Source organism: Apis cerana, linkage group LG13 (genome assembly GCF_029169275.1).
Source record: "Apis cerana isolate GH-2021 linkage group LG13, AcerK_1.0, whole genome shotgun sequence".
Lineage (NCBI taxonomy): Eukaryota > Metazoa > Arthropoda > Insecta > Hymenoptera > Apidae > Apis > Apis cerana.
This window is the reverse complement of record NC_083864.1, coordinates 5,155,117-5,169,735: the sequence shown is the minus strand read 5'-3', so window position 1 is coordinate 5,169,735 and position 14,619 is coordinate 5,155,117. Positions and strand designations below refer to the sequence as shown.

The 14,619-nt window shown below is 45.7% G+C and overlaps 1 protein-coding gene across 5 annotated transcripts in view; it reads right to left on the bottom strand.

Annotated features, from left to right (window-relative positions):
• Positions 1 to 14,619, bottom strand: part of LOC108000176 (basement membrane-specific heparan sulfate proteoglycan core protein) — a 199,964-nt gene that overhangs the window by 132,958 nt on the left and 52,387 nt on the right. For all 5 annotated transcript variants that reach the window (XM_062083778.1, XM_028667837.2, XM_028667838.2 and 2 more), the window contains one exon: positions 10,937 to 11,177. The gene's annotated coding sequence lies outside the window, so the exon portion shown is untranslated. The remainder of the gene's footprint in view (positions 1 to 10,936; positions 11,178 to 14,619) is intronic.

Below are 14,619 nucleotides of genomic sequence, written 5' to 3'. Positions count from 1 at the left end.
GAGATAGGAAAAAGAAAGAAAGAAAGAAAGAAAGAAAGAAAGAACTTTTCACCGGTTGCCTGGTTTAAACAAGATGATAGAAACTTTATTTAATCGCTGAGCTCGAATTGACGTGTCGGTATCTCGGTGTGTAAGGGAAGGGGGGAAGGGGATTTCGTTTCACCCACAATAGACCACCGGTTCTTAAACGCCATCACTTTCAACGTGATTACTCCGACGCGATCAAAAGTTCATTTTATCGAGGTAACAGGCAGGATATTTATCCCTGCTAAAGTGAAAGACTCAAGGGCGTGGTTGCGGCAAGTTTTATATGACCCGAAGGAACCGAAGCAAACTTTCTTCTATACATTTTCGACGCGAAACTCGCACCTTTCCCCGGGAAAAAAGTTATCCTCCGCGTTGCATCTCAATAGCGCGAGACTTGCGGCTTGTATTCGAGAAATACGGCCACCTTCTTTTGTTGAATCGCGACTGTTGAATCTCTTCTGCGAGGGCAATGCTTGACTTTACCGTCTGTTCGCGCATATTTAATACGTAACTATCGATACGAGACAGGTGTGCGCGAAAGAGAGAGAAGGGACAGAAAAATTTAACGTTCGAGCCTCCGTTCGAATAATTCTTTTCATATCGCGATTATCGACTCTCTGCGAGAACGGAGATCGAATTTATTCGCTGCTCGCGCGATTATTTAATACCTATTTAATTATCGATACGAGAGAAAGAGAGAGAGAAAGAGAGAAATAAAACGCAACGCTCGAATCTTCACTCCGTCCCAATTTTCGAAATCACCGCGGCTCTAATCATCTACTCATCTCGGGCAGGAAATTAGAGCGCACAGAGACGTTAGTAATGAAAGGCGAAGGATAAGTATTCTCTTCTTACATTTCCGTTTCCACCCCCTGTGTCGCGTCGTTAGTCAGCTGATAGCCTGACACGTGACGAACCGACCGAATCATTAATCCTTCACCTCCGGAACTGGAGGAACTTTTGTCCCAAGGGGATTCCGTTTCTAAAAATACCGGTTTGTCACAAATTCTCGCTCGTCCTTGGATGCTCCACGTCGAATCGGACTCCGCCCTGCTGAATTTTTATTCGGATATCATTGAAAACGGCTGATCCTTCCGGAAGCGCGCCGCACGATTTTCATTTTGAAATTTCCCCCCCGGTCAATAGTTTCACGCGCGGAAACACTCCGGTATTTTCTGCAGCAACGTTGGAACGTGGTGGAAGCGAAGTCGGTGATAAATCGTTGACTTAGGCTTGTATTCGTACCTAAGTTTCCCTCGGCCATCTTCTCCACAGTTCATCACCCTTCCCTTCAATTCCGAATTCGATAACGTTGGAGATCTCGAGCCCGAAAACGATTGAAACGCGATGTAATTTTCGATTCCCCGTCTCCCCCGCCTAAGATGAATCTTCCTACGCATGAAAGATCGTGCTAAATTTCGATGCTACGACGAAAATCCCGATAAATGGAGGGTTTATGATCTATCCGTCACCGTTTACGATACACGAGAGCGTGGTGGGCGAGGGATTCGGATTCTCTCGCACGCTAGTCTAAGGACATCTTCCATCGCTAATAAAACTTTATAGTATCCGGTGTAAATCGCGAAATCAGAAACTTTTTTCCGAGAGAAAAAAAGTTTGCGAGGCGAAAAGTGATTTCTATCTTGCTTTGAAACCGTCTTAGGGTTAAAAATAAATAAATAAAACACTTTGAAACGGGTAACAAGGAAGAATCAAATTATATTGAATCGAACGTAACGAACAAACATCGCCGAGACATCCGAGGGACAGGATCTATTCGTTTTCTTGAACGCGTTTAAGAATTTTCCAGAGATGTACCCGATAAACGGAGGGGTAAACGGCAGAGATCAGTACAAATGGTAGGTTTACGATCCACGGGATGAGATAGAGGAATGGCAGTTGATCAAATTCAATTAAAGAAACCGGAAGTTATTAGGAGTATCGTAGATACGGCCGGGTCGTTTCAAGATCTCCTCGGCGATATAAGGAGAGGGGTTGGGCCGGTTCCATTGGAAGAAAAAGAGGAGAGGAGCGTGCGGCGCTACGATACTGCCGAAAAGTTTGTTTCCCGATTCGCTTATCTGATGCCGGCCAACGTGAAACTCTGAAATGGCTGTGCACCAGAGTGACGTAAACTGCTTTCCCGAAAATCCTCGATCCCTCGACACCTGATTCCTTTCTGCCGATACCCCACCGTTCTCTCGCGTATCGCGTTTCCGATCGCGCATACTCTAAACCATCGTATTTCCGCCTCAACATCCACTTTCCAACGATCCTAGATCCCCAACGATTCGTGGAATTCGACCAACAAAGCCTTCTTTCAATGGCCGACGAAAATGCGAAAATAATTACGTAGATACATAGGAAAGAATTAGGAAGAAGAATTAATCGAGACGAGATTTTTAACGTGGAGAAACCAACTTGTCCACGTTTACGCGAAGGAAATGCGGAAAACGCAATCGTTCGCAGGCTGATCGACTTCGCGAAGACGATGCCCCGAGGGCGCAATTTCCTGGGGTTTATGCCGTTCCTGAACGACGCAGGTGCACAAGCGCACCACGTTTCTCCACGTTCATCGACGCGTGAGTGGTGCGCGCGATTCTTTGCGAACGAGGATTCTCTAACAGGATTAAAACCTTCTTCCTATATACATACATTTCGATTCGAAGGGTTATATTAAATTCCGATAAACATATTTTCACAGATATCACGAAAAATATGTTTTTAAACATCCGTAATGAGCGTAATATTTTCTCCTTCTTTAAATATCTTCAGATTCGATAACTCTCGCCAAAATTATTATTACTACTATTCCTCGAATTATTCTCCAAAGGTAAAAATCTAAAAGGACTACGACAAATCGACTACTTCGATTGCATTCTATTGTTTTCTCTCGCGATCCCTTTTGCGAACGAGAACGAGACGCTCGGTCACGTGTCGGCGATGCAAGGAGAATCGAATTGCAACCGAGAAATCCCGTGCCTCCTCCGTGAGGTGTTAAATTATACGGCGGGGAACGGTTAATAGCGTGCGCGTTACGAAGTGTTACCAGTTTAACGGGGAACCCCGTTACGAACTGACTGTTTCAATTGGTTTGCATCCCGTGGGATTGCGACGGCGGTGGAACGGTCGAACGGCGCTACCGGTCCTATGGCATCACCATAGGCTCCCCTTTAACCACCCTACTCCCACGGTGGAGCATCCCCTTCGTATGGTAACTACGGCTAGCAACGGACCGCAATCTGCATTCCGTTACCTAATTGTCGTAACAGGCCGATGTATGTAGATGTATACGTATTGTACATACGGTCGAGGATGTGCACTCTATCGTGCACATACCGGCGACGTACCTACGTAACGTATGTATACATATATATGTATACAAGGGGAGGAAGGGGGATTGGATACATTGCGAACGGATAAGTGGGGGAATCGGAAGGAAAGCAACCCCTGATAGCGGCTCGTCGCGCGAAAGGTGATATCAAGGGGGATGGGGGAGGCTTCTTATTCGGCCGCCGAATAGAATTTATGATGCAACACGCCGGACAGAGTCACGGGGGGGTACGTGACGTGCAAGTTTTCTTCTGGATGAAGTTTAGCAGCTTGTCACCGAGCTCGATGAAATATCGCGAATTTGAATTTATGGACTTGCATGTAACGCCTCCGATGCATAGGATAGAGTAGAGATGGGGAGAGAAAGAGAGAGAGAGGGAGAGAGGTTGTTTCTTCTTATCGAGCCGAGTTTTAAGCAGTCACGTTTTAAATATTGCACGCCTTTATACAACTATTGGGGAGGGGAATAAACGCGGATATAAAAAGGTTGGATATCGCAGTGAATAAAGCAGCGAGACTTGGTTCAAGTGACGGAGTGATTTAAAATATACAAGCGCTCTCTATTTACGAGAGCTTTCTCTCCGTTTCCTTTTACACTTGATTGATTCGTCGTGTAAAAAGAAAAATTTGATAAATTAATTCGAAATCATTTCTCCAACTCTTTCTCCATTTCGCAAATAAAGATTTCGCAGCCCGCGCTTAATCTCCCGATAATTGAATTTTACAACTCGCTCGAGAGGAGAATCCAACCAGGTCGAATAAATTCTCGTGCGCGGCATAAGGGGAGAACAAGCGAGCCGCGATACGATTCAAGCGTGAAGCATGCGTGGACGTAGCGGCAAGCGTTCGTAAATCGGCGAATCCCTCTCTAACGCCGTAATGGATGGCGGCAAATTGATAGTTGCCACTGTACAAATAGCGATATAACCGTTGCCTCCTATACGCAACGACAGTGGTCACTGTGTCCAAGTGTCAAGCCTGGCTTCGCCGAGAGTTAAAGGGGTTAAATGGGTGGCTGTTAGAATAGAGGGATGAAGAGGCACAGCCCGAGAGAGGAGCGGTGATGTTCCGCAATATGTACCGAACCATACTCTCGCGGCTTGATTGTTGTTTGAGCACTTTGCAACCCCTCACCTGTGTCCATGTATCGCGTGTAATCAACAGGGGTACCGATCCTCCAATCGTGCGCTCGCGCGCGTGAAACTTTTCAAAACGCGATCATTTTCAATTCGCTCCGTCACGATTGCACGTTTCGCTATCGAGCGCGAGCAGATCGGTGAAATTTGTTCTATGCCTCGTTCTCTCTCCAAATCCTGCGCGAACGGTTTTCGTCCCGTCTAGCCGAGAGTGCGAAATTGAAACGAGAATCGTTTTCGTTTTCGTTTTCGTTTTCGAAAAATAAAAAAAGGAGGGAGTTCGGTACGGATACAAACGAAAGAGAATTTTTTTTTCACCAGTTGATATCGAGGCAATTTAACGGAATAATTTAACGATTCTAATTGTTTCCAGTTGAAAGTACCGGCTATAATTAATCGAAGATCCACCGGTCCCGAGTGTCGCTTGACAATATTCGCAGAGTGCCACGACTTTCGACTAATTAGGTTTTAAGTGCTCGAACCGGTCTAATTGGTTGCTTTCTCAGTGGCCGCACAAGGGGAAAAGAAAGAGAAAGGGAGGAAGGGGGGTAAGTAATCCCAATTGTCTGGCCGACTTCGTTAATTTTCCGTCGAGGTAACAATTATTAAGAACGGACAAACCGATCGTTCCCAAACCTCGACCCTTGCCCTCTCGCAATCCGTAAACACTTCTCGAGATTTTTTCTCCCTCCTTCGCGCAAAAACTGTGAAACTCCCTCTCTCCGAGTCCCGATAAACCGTGGAAACTTCATTTGCGTGTTACGGTCGACGGATCGGAAACCGCGAAACGAATGGATCCCTTTACAACCCGTGGCAGGGGAGGTTGGTCCGTCTCATTGCACCCTATTAAATCGCTTCATTTCCAAGCGGAAAATCAAGGAAGATAAAAGAATTGAGCCGCAGCTCCCTGCGGACCGAACGACCTTTCCCCGTTCGATAAGGAGCGGCGAAGGCGGCGGATTACAAATAGCTTTTCGACGAATCTTCGCTTCCGATCCTCCTTCGCCTCGACCGCCTCCCCCGAATCACCACTTTCGAATCGCCAAGGATGCACCACGTCTACACGCCGATTTTAACCTCCTCCCGAAACGGACGAGGATCCCGAGTATTCGAGCAGACAGGCGGAAGAGGAGGATAGCCGTCGTGATCATTATCATAACTCGGTCTTCTCGCTCGAAATCACCGGCGGTGGAATAAACGAAGATAGGCGCAGGATAGAGATCTGTTGGCTGTGGGATCTGATGCGAGTAGAGGATCGACAAACCTGTCGCGAAGAAGGAGAGAGGGCGATATAAGGAAGGGGCTAGCTAGCAACGGATGCGAGCCGAAGGGGTGGCGCTACATTGGCTTTTACGAGCGAAACCCCCATCATCGTAAAGCGCTTGTGCTCCCGCTATTTCGCTTCTCCCCTTCCTATTCCCTTTCCTTTGGCACCATATATCCTCCCCCTCTCGTTCTCGCCTTCCTCGTCCTTTCTCCGTCTCGCGCGTCCGCCTCGCTGACGGACTCTCCGAGCCGGGTATCCCTTCAAAGTGAATTCCAATACATCGGGATGCGACCAAAATGGTGAAACACGAACACAGTCTACTACCCTATCGTTTTGGGGAGCGAGATTTGAATGTCTTGCTACGAAATTGGCGACGGCTGGGCGTCGGAATGGAAGGCAGAAATTGCCGGCAACCTTCTGCCTGCCTCCTCGTCTACGACCCTTCCCACCCCATCCCCATCTCCCTCCCTTTTATACCGGGCCTTGATTCAGACTCGCTTCGTAAATATCGACGTATGCTTTGCGTTACGCGGTTGCAAATCCTCCCTTCCCCTGTCCCTTCTTCGTGCCATCCAACCGGTTCCGTATCCCTCTCGATCTTTTGTTCCAACGTCGCTCTTCCCCCGTCCCGATCGAAGGTTGGCCAGGCTGCAGCAACCTTCCTCCAGCTTCGAGGAAACCGAAGTTGGTTGGATGGCTCTTTCTCTTTAGCGCGGATTACGGGCGAAGTCTCGTTGCCGGGATCCCGTCGGGTGATAAATTCGTTCGGCTCTCCGAGCCACGGGCGCATCCTATCCAACCCTGCCTCAACGGATACGTGTTACCTCCCCTTTCGCGTGGGGAGAGGTCTCATGATAAATTCCAAAGATCCCGATAGGATATATACGTTCGTCTTGGTGAAATTCTTGGCCCGTGAAAGGAAGGGGTTGGAGATGAGGTAGCGGCGTGAACGAACACCTCCTTGGGTTTTTAGCCACCCAACCTCCCTCGTCTTTTCTCCCTCGATCGAGCGTAAAAACGAATGCTCGATAATGAACGACGACGCTGCTTTCTCGCGTAACTTTCTGATTGGACAATTTCGTGGCGATGTGTGGCCAAAATCGCACCCCATCACGCGTGTGAATCATTTCGGCGGACTTTTCGAAATTTCTCTTCCTCTGTTTTCTTTTTTTTTTTTTTTTATCATCGACGAGAGAGATTTTCCTCCGTGTCGGAGTGGAAATTCGCTTCACGATTCGGCTGGATGGTGTGTGGAATACCGTGCGCGCAATTGACGCGGGATCGTACGTGAAAATAGAGAGACGTAAAAATGGGCTTGCTCGTCTGAGCAGAGGCTTGTTCGTCTGTTTGTTCGAACCACGACCCGATGATTTCCTGCTCGATATTACCATTGGAATATCGTATGAACGCGAGCTAGTGGTAGACTTATTATCGTGTGGGTGTCCAGCCACCTATCGATAATAAATATTTTACACCACGAATCTATAGTCCAGTCTGGATTTGACAGACAGTTTCAACCCGTGATTATTTTCCGAAGAATAATTTTTTTAAGGGTAAAGGGTAGAGAATTTTCGCGATAAGCCGGGATATAATTCGTTTGAAAAACGAAACCAATTTCCGGGTTTTATCGCGAGAGGATAATTATGCAGAAAACTCATTCCATTAAATATCTAGAAGGAACGGGCTATTAAAATTAACAGGAGATATAAGAGTTAACTCAATTACAAAAGACTGAGAAACATGAAAAAGAGGGTAATAGAAGTTCCAAGACATGGATAATACATCTACCAGGTACTTCACTCGAAACTTCGAATCTCGTTACGAAACTCTGCTCTTTCTCGAAGAGCAATGACAATTTCTATCGGGGATATTTGTGAGAGATGTAACTATCTCCGTGGCCCAATAAAAAAAAAAAAAGATCGAGACACGGATGAAACGAACGAGACATATTATCCGCTAAATTGTATTATTCGAGGCAACGAATAATATTACGAGGAAGCGAAATAAGATTTAAACCGAGTACCAGTTACTTTGGTATTGACATCGATTCCATCCGTGGACCTAATATCGTTCAGCTTCTGCAACGTTTATTTGACAAGAGCTTTGACGTACAACCAGATTCCGCATCGGAGTGGCTTTTCAAGAGGATACAAAGAAAATATGTATTGCCATTGAAGCGTGCCTAGCGTGAAAAGCACGTTGATATATTGCGTAAATGTGACAAATATTCTTAGCTCACATCCCAATAACTCTCGTGGATGCCTCGCTCGTGCAACCATACGATACCACGATACCACGAGGACCACGAATGAAATCGAAATTGATGTTAAAAGCCTCGTGTCATCGTTCCCTGACAATCGTTCAAACCTATTCCTCGTATCTCCTTCAATTTTTATTTCGTTTCGTGTCTACAGTCGAGACAACGATTTCGACGACGATTCTCGAAACTTTTCCGTCCACATTGCTAGTAATATACTTTACACATCGGTCACTGATAAGTTTCATTTCTCGTGTATCTAAAACTCTCTGGATACGAGAGCAACCATTGAAATCTCGATCTATTTCGAATTGTCGAATCTCAGTCCAACGTTCCTCGACTAAACGGTGGACTAAACAGCTGCAAGTAGTACAAGATCGCACCTACCAAACAGAGATCGGGATTTCCTTACGACGCTCGTAAATCGAAGTACTGCATAAAACGCATTCCTTTATCTTTAAGGGTTATATTTCTCAGAACTTGGATGTGTATTTCTTAACATCGTGGACCGTTAAAAACGAACAATTTCTACGAAATTTATACTGTATTTGCTCCATATAAAATTGTTCGTTACATTTCCTCCGCGATATCGGAGAACTTGTGGAAACTTCTATCCAGCGACACTTCCAAGTCCATGGGAAAATCTGACCCTTCGATTAATTGAGCCAAGAACCAAGTTGTGCGAAGACAGACGCGAATCGATAATTTGGCAAAGTGGATCGAGACCGCTTAAGAATTATCGAGACGAGTACGTACGTATTCGAAAACGCTGTACGCACTCGAGATACAGTCGATGATATCGATCCAGCTTATCGTCGCAAAGCCGATCTTAAAAACAAGGTGGCGTGAAACAACGTTTGACACGGAGGCGGGGAGGAAGGAAGGAAACAGAGGAAAGAGATGACAAGGGACCGGGTGAATGGATCGAGCCGAGTTCAAGCAGAAACGTCAAGTGGGAGCGATCAAAGCGAGTGGCGGTCGTCGATCCTTAGAACCGGCGACCGCTCCTGTTATTATTCCTTCCCTCTCGCGCTGATTTTCCGCTAAGATGATTCGATAAGCCTCCAAGTAATGAAGTTCCAGTGGCAGCTGCCTACGACACCGCGTCCTAGTACCCGTACCTGCGATCGTAATCCCGAGGATGGTCATATTGAAACGGAAACACAGAGGCCGCTGACAGCAGAGATTAGAGAATTACTGCGAGCCAATAACCGTTAAAGAGAACGACCGACAGTGCCAATGTTCCAGCCACCGCAAGCTGCCTTTAAACTGCCCAATATTAAACACCGTATTGCGCGGATAGGGGGATGCAACGAGATGTAGCGAGATTCAACGACGAGCGAACGAACGTACTTTAAAAACTTTCCACGAACAACTCCTCGTATTCGTCCGTCGAAGAAATCCAAGATCGTGCACCCTCTCTTTCTCTCGTTTCGCCCTGCCCGCTGGAGAGACATCAAAAATCGAGCGCGCAACTCTGACGATGCTCGTGAAAAAATGAACGACACAGACCGATGTTTGCATGTGGAGTGCGCGGCGCGGCCCGGCTGCAATAATACACGAGTTTTGTTGCAAAACGCCACCGCGCCAGCCACGGTGTTTTAAATATTTCAACTCACGCGGCCGGTTTAATTTTTCAAGATTCTCCTCTCAAGCCCGCCGCAATTCCATCCAAACGAACCTACTTCCCCGTTCATATTTCAAAGGATTTGAATTTATTTCAAATTAAGCCGATCATTGGCCGAACGACACGCCTCGAGTTCAAAGCTTTATTATCGATTTATTCTTCGACGCGGGTATCACGACGTAAGTTTGATCACTTCGGAACAAGAGCCTTCTAGGCGTTTATGGATCGAACCACTGATCGTCCGTGGCGATTAATTAAGGGGAACAAAAGGGTATCGAGTTGTGATGGAAGTTGATTGTCGACAAAGGTGTTACGCCAAGTATTTAGCGAGTAAACTGGTCGGTAATCGAAGCGGATTAAGCGCGAGTTAACGCGAGTTCTTCTTTAGGAGGGACCTCCCTTTCAGCTTTGATACAGAGGGGGCGAGACCGGTGTTGAAAGGATATGGAAGTTGAAGAGGATTAAATAGGTCACTTGGTTATCGCATGATAATTAGCGAGCCGAGTGGCTCGCTGTTTCGCCACGTGAGAATTTTACCGGGCTCTCGCTCGTCGATCGATTCCTAGCTATATAATTCTTTAACGAGCTTAACTTTGCCCTCGATTCCACCGGCCAGCCTCGATCCTTCTCCTCGCCAAATATTCGAATAATGAGAAATCAGTTACCGATTTTTGGGGGAGGGATACGCGTGGATACACGGATGTATTGTCGATATTTGGTGGAGCCACGCTGTACGGTTAATGACCTATCGATCCTTTTCACAGCATCATTTCACCGTAAAATTATTTCGGCGAGAGATGAATCATATTTCGCTGACTATCGCTAAAATGAAATTAGATAAAGGAAAAAATAGAAAGTTGAAAAGGGATAGAAACGATAATAATATCCACGGTCAAACTATTTGGAACGAGATGGTGGCTCTCTTGGAAATTGATATTCCACAAGAGAAAATCAAAGGTAACGGTTATCGACCAAGGGGCGATAATTTAAAGTAATTGTCTATATATCAAGTTCTATCGAATTCTTGCTCCGGGATAATGAATAATTACGCCTGGCCCCTTGAGCATTACCCTACGTTCCGCCATTTATGCATTAATGCGCGATAATAGTTACTAATGGCCGGGAGCTATGACGAATCCGCGTTATATCTCTTAAATGTCATAAACGTCTCGCGATCGCTCGTGCAATTACAATCTCAACGGAGGCGAAGGGGGGGGAAAAATAAAATCGATACACACGCGGTGATTATTTAAGTGCGCTGGCCGTAAAAAAGTTTTAATTAAACTCACCTATACTCGTGGAAATCCTAATTACGAGAGAGCCACTTCAACTGTAACATCCTCCCGCGACAGTTTCGTCCGATACGCGGGGGAGGTTGTTTTTTCTTCCTTCATCGTCGCACGCATTGATCCTTCCTCCGTGTCTTTCAAGCCCAATTGAATGAACACTAATTACGGCACACTCCGGTCCACGTCAATGCGACAAAATTTCGCGAAACTATCTCGAAACGTTGGTGCGGCTTCCTGCTTCCTAAAAGAAAAAAAAGAGAAAAAGGGATGAATTCAAAGGAAGACCGTTTCGCGCGAAGTTGTGTATCGTTCTCGGATAAAAAAAAAAAAAGATACATATCGCGAGAAAGATGGTTGCGAAACGAGGAATAAAAAAAGAGACGTTAAAGAAGAACTTTTTCTGAATATAAAATTATTGGAGAAGATACTTTTGAAACAGTCGTCGATGCATTACGAGCAAATGCAAGAAAATTCAATTTTTCCAACTAAGAGACTTTTTTCTTTTCTTTTTTCTTTTTTTTTTGTATATCATCCTAAATGTTACATCGTACAATTTGATTGGAATGGATCCGCACACGGGGATGAATCACGTACAATTGCGCGCAAAAGGTATCCTGGTTTTGAGTGTTGGATAAAGAGAAATACAACGCGTATGCGGTGATCGAGGAGGACAAAGGAGGGAGTGAAGTGCTCTGGAAAAGAGTGGATGGTTTTTCTCGAGTATCTCCGAGTAGTCAAAGACGGAAAAGATAGAAAGGCCGAGGGACGAGCCATGGCCAGTGGAGGAGCAAAGAAGACAGGAAACGAGAAATATGGAGAGATTATTTGCCATGGTGGACAAACGAACTCTTGACATATTCCATTGTCAACATTTTGTTAGTCTGAACTTTGTTGCTCCCTCGTCTCCCCGCCCTCCTCCCCGACTTATGATACGAATCGAAGAACAATATTGGAGCGGACGAAATTTGTTAGGAAATTCGTCTCTGTCGAATGTCGGGAGTGGAATATTCTGGAGCCGGATTTTTAACGTTTCGTCCAATCCGGGCTGTTCCAACGGGACCAACTTCGTCAAATATTCATCTCTAAACGCTAAATACGATAACGAATATATTTTGTATTCCTTTTGAAAAAATTTCGTCGAAACAACAAGGATAATACGAAAGGATTCTGCGGTTTTATCTCTGGAATTGCAGATGATCAGAGCGAGGGAAGAGAGATAGGAGAGAGAAAGAGAGAAAAAGAGAGAGAGAGAAAAAAGAAAAAAAGAAAAAAATAAGAGCAACGTCAAAGAGTTTTTTTTTTTATGCGGGCAGCCAGCCTAGCCAGCGTTGTAAAGTAGCGTTGCATTAGAAATGATGGCGCGATTATCTGTCCTCGTGTCCCACGAGAGACTGGAGGTTTGCGAAGTGATGGTAAGAGGGTGGGTCGGTGGTAAATGGCCAGGGTCATTGGGGAATATCGTAGTTACGCATTAGAGCGACGCAGGCACAACTGCTCTCTGATAGGTTAACGATATTACCTGGTTAACGACGAAACTCTGCGTTACCAGACGGCTCATGACGCTCTCCTTGCCAAAAGGCACAAGATTACGGGAGTTTCTCGTGAAGCGAGCCTCCATTATAACCTTCACCACGAACCTCCTCCGTCTAGATGCCACCACGCAATATAATTCGACGCATTGTTCCGCAGATGAAAACTGCATCCAATGAAATTTTCCTCGATTCCCGATTATATTTTATCCCAATTATCGCGATTCAATTGACCTCCGTCCGTCTCTCAATTATCGTGAAAGCGTTATTATTAAAAAAAAAAAAAAAGAAAAAGTAATAATAATAATAAATAAATAGATAAAAATACCCTTTGTCCCGGAAGAGAGATTTAATAATGCCGCGCGGTACAATAAAATAATTTCCGCCGCTGCGATCTTTCCCACCATCAATAAATACGCGAATTTACATTCAGCGAAACGAATTGCTCAGACTGACCTCCCCCCCGGGCTGTTTCCCCTTTTCAAGCGTGAAAATCGCTTATCGGCCGACGGGGCAGACCGCGCGGAGCTGAACAAATTTCCGCGGCAATTTTCGAGAAAAACGCTTTGACATCGCGTAGGGCGGGCAATCCGTTTAACATCCACTTTGCCACGATGCATCACAACATCGCCCCCAACGGATGACAAATCCGTTTCTCGCGTCAAACGCGTTTGTCTCGTGCCAACTTCTGCCGTAATTCCGCGCTTCGTGATATTCTTCGTTTATAGGAGGCTGAGGAGAGGGAAGGAGAGGGGGAGGGAAAGGAGAGGGAAGGGAAGAGGGAGGGAAAGGGACGCGTTTTCTCGTTCTTGTCGTTAAAAGTTGAGCAATCTCTTCTCGTGACGTTAATTGCAAATATTTTCCAACTTCGAAGGCAACGATTCGCGATATAAATCGATATTCTACTGAAGTAATATTTGTAGAAATTGTAAGGAAATTTTTTTTCTCTGAATATCGAGTAGTAGCAAATGTTATATAAATAGCAAATGGACAAAAAAAGAAATAACTCGATAGCTCGTATTGAAAATATTCCTATTGTATATCGTAGATTGCCTCATCGTTTTCTATTATTTCTTTTTTTTTTTAAGTAATCCGTCTCTTCTGAAAAATTATGTTATTACGTCAAACTACCAAAAACTTATGAGGTCTCGCGTAAAACAATCGCCCCGTGTGCAACGTCAAACGCACGCTGCAGTTTCAACAACGCCCACCGCGCGGACCATCAAAGCGTCTCAAAACGCCAACCACGATAAAGTGGAAACGATAGAAAGCCGCCGATCGACCGTCACTATTCTTCCCACGGACCGGATCCAGGGATCGATATAATCCCCCAATTATCGGCCCGATTAATACCGCGCGTGATTAGCAGTTAAATCACGAGGTGACGACACCTCGTCCAAGTCCCGAATTTCATCAAAACACGCGTGATCGAGCCGGGGCCCGGGTCGTTGATTAACCATTACCATGACGATGGCGCGAACCATCGTCGCGTTACCGGATCGTTATACCGCCTCCCCCATTGATCCCGGCTAATCGAAAGGCGAAATGTTGCGATTCGCCAATGTTGTACGTCCCTCTCTCCTCTCTGATTGTTAATCAACGTAAATATTTAACGAATCCAGGTAAACGCGGGACAAAATCCGCGAGTTAGTCATTGGAGGAGACGAATGAATACAATTTGGAGGGTTGGGCCGGAAATCGGTATATATATATATATATAGAAAGGGGACTGACAACGCCAGTTGGAAAAGCGCAGGATGGTGAATGCGGCTGTTTAGATATTATTTAGCAGTAAATCGCGATGGGGAAACTGGTCGGGGTGTAACGCTGACGCGGCAACACGTTAAAGGCGGAACCGGCCCTCTGCCGAAATCAAATCCCATCCCACTCGCTCTTTTCCTCCCTCCCTCCCTTCTCTTCCAATCTATCCGCTCTATCTTTCGTTATTTTCCTTCCTCGTTTCCCCGACGATCTCTGCCTTTCCTCTTTAACCCGAATTCCCCGCCGGGGGTAAGATCCGGGGGTGTACGGTTGACGAATAGTGACAGAAGTCCTCCGATAAATTGTGATCGATCGCACGGTTCCGTACCGATCGTCATTTCCCTACCAGCCATCATTCGGTTATTAATTTTCGTCGCGAGAGAAATTTAGAAA